Source organism: Adiantum capillus-veneris, chromosome 3 (assembly GCF_014529385.1).
Source record: "Adiantum capillus-veneris isolate H3 chromosome 3, ASM1452938v2, whole genome shotgun sequence".
In the NCBI taxonomy this organism is placed as follows: domain Eukaryota; kingdom Viridiplantae; phylum Streptophyta; class Polypodiopsida; order Polypodiales; family Pteridaceae; genus Adiantum; species Adiantum capillus-veneris.
Genome location: NC_140933.1, coordinates 57544367 through 57550460, shown reverse-complemented (window position 1 = coordinate 57550460; position 6094 = coordinate 57544367). Strand labels below are relative to the sequence as shown.

At 41.6% G+C, this 6094-nt stretch overlaps 1 pseudogene; it reads left to right on the top strand.

Annotated features, from left to right (window-relative positions):
* The first annotated feature begins 3006 nt into the window (after positions 1–3006).
* LOC147460968 (secreted RxLR effector protein 161 pseudogene) lies at positions 3007–3699 on the top strand (annotated as a pseudogene).
* The last annotated feature ends 2395 nt before the right edge of the window (positions 3700–6094 follow it).

The window sequence follows — 6094 nt, the reverse complement described above, 5'->3', positions numbered from 1 at the left end:
CAATATGAGGCGCACAATCACACCAGGATTCAAAATCTGGAAAATCAACTTGCTGCTTAGAAACTTGCTGATGGAGAGAAAGTGGATGCCTTCATCAAGTGGATTAAGGACCTCCAAGATCAATTAGTTGCCGTTGGTGTGGCTATTTCTCTAGAAGATTTAGCTCGACGCTCCATTCGCATACTTCTGGCGAGATATGATGGTCTCGTTACGGCACTCAACACTCAGGTTCGTCCAACCCCTCTTATGTTTGAAGAACTAAGTGCAATATTGCTTGAAGAGGAGCTATGACTCAGAACCAGGGATGGTGGAGGTGATGCTGCCTTCACAGCCAATGCAAAAGGCAAGGGGACTACGTCAAATGCTTCTAAGAAGAAGCCTAAGAAGAGGAAATTTTCAGGTAGCTGTTTTTACTGTGACAAGAAGGATCATGCTGTTAAAGACTGTAGAAAGAAGAAAGCAGATGAGAAGAACGGCACCATGAAAGCTTCTTGGAAGGAAAGAGAATTCGCCAACAATGCTGAAACAGACCTTGAACTATGGGCTATCATAGAAGAGGTATGCTCATCATCACAAACTCCGCTTGTTGATGGTTCTTGGATTCTAGATAGTGGTGCATCCCGACATATGACTAGTAAGAAAGACTGGTATAGTTCTTGGAAGCCTCTACAGGAACCCATAAGTGTAATTGTTGGGAATAATGCCAAATGTCCAGCCGAAGGGCCTGGGACAATTTCTTTTTTAGCAGCTACAGGTGAAACTAAAGAGCTCTCTAATGTGTTGTACGTGCCTCAAATCAAGAAGAATTTTTTGTCCATTGCTGCAATCACTGATCGTGATCTTGAAGTCCGTTTCAAGAAAAATGGAGCAGAAATCCCGGATTCTAAAGGCAACATAGTGGGAAAGGGTGTAAGGCGCAACAACCTCTACGAACTTTCTGCACTTACGGTCACTACAGAAAAAGGTACAACTCAATTATGGCATGAGAGATTTGGTCACTTAAGCATTGTTGTGCTAAAAGAGATGCAAAAATCAGGGATGGTAGCACACTTGCCTCAAATCTCAGAGATGAATGAAGTTTGTGAAGCTTGCATGATGGGCAAGCAACAAAGAAAGGCATTTCCACAAGAGAGTAGTAATCGAGCTCAGTCTCCTCTAGAGTTGGTACACGCAGATCTCTGTGGAAAAATATCTACATCTGCTTTAGGTGGATCTTTCTACTTTTTGTGGGTGTATTTCATTCGTGAGAAGTCTGAAGCTTTTGGAAAGTTTAAAATGTGGCAAAAGCTTGTAGAAAATGAAACAGGAAAGAAGGTGAAGAAGCTTCACACAGATCGAGGAGGAGAATTCATCTCAAATGAATTCAACAATTGCTGCAACGAGCATGGCATAAAACGACGGCTTACACACCACAACAAAATAGCATTGTGGAGCGTCGCAATCGGACGGTGGTAGAAATGGCAAGGTGTATGCTCAAAGCCAAGGTTATGCCAGATTCCTTTTGGGCCGAAGCAGTAAGTACAGTAGTGTACATTCTAAATCGAAGCTACACAAAGGCTTTGAAAGGGAAAACGCCTCAAGAAGCCTATTATGGTAGGAAACCTTCAGTCTTGCATTTCAAAACATTTGGGAGTTTTTGTTATGCTCCTATTCCTGATTCTCAAAGAACAAAGTTAGAAGCCAAAAGCAAGAAGTGCGTATTTCTTGGATATAGTGAAGATTCTAAGGCTTATAGACTCTATGATCCAGAGGCAAAGAAAATACTCACAAGTCGGGATGTGGTATTTGAAGAAGGGACACATACGGTGGAGAAACCAGGTTCGTCCACTTTCTCATCAAATGAAGAAATAACTCACCGTGTGCCAGACCAAAGTCAGGTAAAAATTCAAGAGGAGGAGTTGTCTGATGATGACTCAAATAAATCTAACCAACCTGTTGCAGCATCATAGGAAAAGCCACTACCAAAGTGGGCTCAACAGCTTTTTGATGCTCGAAACCCTCAAGTTCACAATCCTCATGAAGAGGAAGGGGGTTTGCGACGGTCAAAGAGAATAGAGAAGCAAAGGAGAGCCTCCGAACACATCGTCAACATGGCTCTCATGACAGAAATTGTGGGCTCTGTGGAGAAGCTAGCGTCCGTCGACGAGGCCATGGCTGATCCAAAATGGAAGGAAGCGATGCAGTTTGAATACGATAGCATCATAAAGAATGACACTTGGGAAGTAGTGGATCGGCCTCCAAAGAAGAAAGTCATTGGCACAAAATGGGTGTACAAGCTCAAACATAAAGCTGATGGCTCTTTGCAAAAGTACAAAGCCAGGTTAGTAGCACAAGGATTCTCTCAAGTCGAAGGGTTTGATGTTAGTGACACCTTCGCTCCCACAGCTCGAATGACAACTATTTGTCTTGTGCTTGCTCTTGCTGTTATCTATTTATGGTTTGTTTACCAAATGGATGTCATGTCTGCATTTTTGAATGGAATTCTCAAGGAGGAGGTGCATATTGAGCAACCACCAGGGTTTGAGACACCCCATTCAAAAAAGAAGGTTTGCAGATTGAAGAAGGCTTTGTATGGCCTGAAACAGTCCCCAAGAGCATTGTATATTAATCAACCACCAGGGTTTGAGACACCCCATTCAAAACAGAAGGTTTGCAGATTGAAGAAGGCTTTATATGTCCTGAAACAGTCTCCAAGAGCATGGTATGTCAGAATTGATAAGTTTTTTAAAAAAACTTGGCTTTAGAAGAAGTGCTTCTGAAGCTAATTTATATGTACTTAGAGAGAATGGAAAACAAGTCATTATTATCTTGTATGTTGATGACTTGATAATCACAGGTGATCACAAAGAGCTCATCCAACAAACTCGTGAGAGTTTGAGTTCTGAATTCGAAATGACAGACTTAGGTTTGTTGCATTATTGTTTGGGGATTGAGGTTTGGCAATCCTCAAAAGGCATCTTCATCTCTCAACAAAAGTATGCAACAGAGATCCTAAAAGCTTTTGGCATGATAGATTGCAAACCTGTGAGCACTCCAATGGAGGTAAATGCAAAACTCTCCATGGAAGATTCTTCTCCCTTAGTCGACATTAAAAAATACAGAAAACTTGTGGGAAGCTTAATTTTCTTGTGCAACACTAGGCCGGATACTTCATTTGCAGTAGGTGTTTTCAGTAGGTTTTCCAACCAACCAAGAGAATCTCATTGGAAGGCAGGTATGCGAGTTCTTAAGTACATCAAAGGTAATTTAAGCCATGGCATTTCTTATGGCATTGGCACAAATACTCTTAGTGGGTATTGTGACTCTGATTGGGCAGGAGATTGTGACTCTAGAAAGTCAGTTTCTGGATTTTGTTTCTCACTTGGTTCTGGAGTGTTTTCTTGGATCAGCAAGAACCAGCCAACCATCACTCTTTCTTCAACGGAAGCAGAGTATAAAGCTGCTTGTTTGCAGCTTGTGAAGCAGTTTGGCTAAGGAAAGTCCTCATGGACTTAGGTGTTTCTCTTCATTCAGCAACAACACTTCAATGCGACAACCAGAGTTGCATGGCGATTGCCAAGAACCCTGTATTCCATGCACGCACAAAGCATATTGAGGTTCAGTATCATTATGTTCAAGGGATAATTGAGGATGAAATTGTGGAGCTAGAGTATTTTCCTACTGAAGATAATTGTGCAGATATATTCACCAAAGCTCTAGGGAAAGACCAGCTACTTCGACATCTTCATCAACTTGGAGTTGGCACACGACCAACATAGAGCATCTTCGGGTGTTCATTGAGGGGGGGTGTTGATATACTTGCAATGCCCACCTCTCTAAGTTTTGCCACCACAATATATGCTGCACAGTTTGTAAGGCCCCCATATGAGGAGAAGCCAATGGTGCACATATATTTGGTGGACTCCAACTATGCACGCTGATGAGATCTCTATTTGTGATCGTGGGTGGTACGGAGAAAATTCAGGGGCAACTCTGGGGCCTCATATTCCTTTTCTCCGGAATATCTTGGCCGGACGACGGTCGGAAGACAATCGGAAAATGGCCGTCCGGTGGCCAGTGGCCAGTGGTCCATGGTCTTTGGTCGATGGTCAGCAGCCGGTGGTCTTTGGCCGGTGGCCGGATTTCCTTGGCCGGTGGCCAATTTCTAGGAGGACTTGTCTACCCAGAAGCGGCTACACATGGGCACATAGGAGAGTCCTACTTGGACTTGGCTATCTAAGGGCGGCTGCACATGGGCGTTTAGAGGCTCCCTTACAACTGTATAAGGAAACCTTTTCATGAGTAGTTTGGTAGAATGGTGTGCACACTTGACGCACACAGCACATCCTTGTGTAAGGATTATTAGTCCCTTGTATTGACTTGCTCTAGTTGTTGATAGCCGTTTTTCGGCTTTCCATAATTTCCATAGTAAGCTACCTCACCCTATCAAATCACTCAAACATTTTGGTTATCTCTACCATTTCACTGTATATAGGTGTGTGTGAGTTAGGGGACTTTTTCCATATCTTCTTAAAAACCCTCAATTAGCTAGTCACTAGGCTAGTTGAGCCAAAATTAAAAATAAAATAAAAATGATAAGTATATTATGGCCCATTTGTGTGTAAATATTTCATGCTTGAGACTATGACAAAGCAGCCCAAGCACACTCTCTCTCTCTCTCTCTCTCTCTCTCTCTCTCTCTCTCTCTCTCTCTCTACGCGTCCTAGTTCGCATCCAAAACTAGGTGGTGCCCCAAATTTGTGTAGGGTTAGGTTGCGGATTTGTGTGTGTGTTTGCTTTTTTTTCCAACCCCAACCCAATTGAGCTGCACGGGAGCCTAGAAAAGTGCTTAGAGGCCACTCTTCTTGTTGCCCGCCCCGGACCGCCTCAAATTGGTGCCCCCACTGAGGAATGACTTTGTGCTTATTGTTGTTGTATTGCATGCATGCTTGAATTTTAGCATAATCAAGTAGATTATATGAATCATGAAAACTTGTATGACTGAGTTGAATTTCAAGGCAACAAAAATTGATCTAGAATATGGTTTGGATTATCATAACATAAGAAAGGAAAAAACATTTTCACATAAGAATCTAGAATTCATGTTGAAAGACCTTTCAAAACTTTGTGTAGTTAGTTAATGTCATGAGAGAAAATGATTGTTTGGACCTAATCTTTGTGTGGTTCTAGCATTGAGAGACTATGACATGCTATACCTTTGATGATATCCCAATCTTCTTCAGAAATCTAGAAGAAGATGTTGATGATTTTCTTGTTGATTTTAGAATGGTTTGTCAAATCCTTGATAAAAGGGATGACATTGAAAAAGGGGATTTTCTATTGCTATGCCTTAGAGGCAATGCTCAGCAATGGTTTTGGAATATGTCTTCTCATATTGAAGATGGATATACCCAAATTTCCAAAGCTTTGAAGACCAGATTCTCTAAATTTCCAACAACAGAGAAAGCATGGACTTCATTAGGGAGACTTCAACAACATGGTGAAGACTACTATGCTTATGAGGATATTTTTTCTCGTCAATGGGGAGGATGTTGGTTTAGTTCTACATTTCCAGATTATGTAAAAATGGAGCAATTTATTTCGGGTTTGTCTCCTTTCCTAAAGACTAAGGTTACTTGTAGTGGACCCTCTACCTTTGAAGAAGCGGTCACTATTGCCCGAAGGAAGTTTCACAAGTACTTCTACATCAAAAATGGTTTCCATCATGCTGGAAGAACCAACCATCATGAAAGTGTTTCTATCAAGGAGTCATCTCCTTTGCCATACTTGTCTCCTTCTACTCCCACAAATGTTGAAGAAGTTACTTACATGCCAACTGATTATTCAAGTGCTAAAGTGTGTGGCCAAGATTCAAATGTGGAATCTCTTTCTTATACCTTTTTCACAAGCATGCAAAAATAGACACAAGATATCTCAAATGGCATTGATGATTCAATAATGGATACATCCAACCTTTTGGCAAAGGATCAATTTCTAGTCCGAGCAGACGAAGCTTTTTTGCAACATGACTCTATGGAGAATGAAGACCTTGAAGGTAACCTTGATCTTATGGAATGTTCTGAGAGTGTATCTTGTCTAAAAGAAGAGAGTGAAG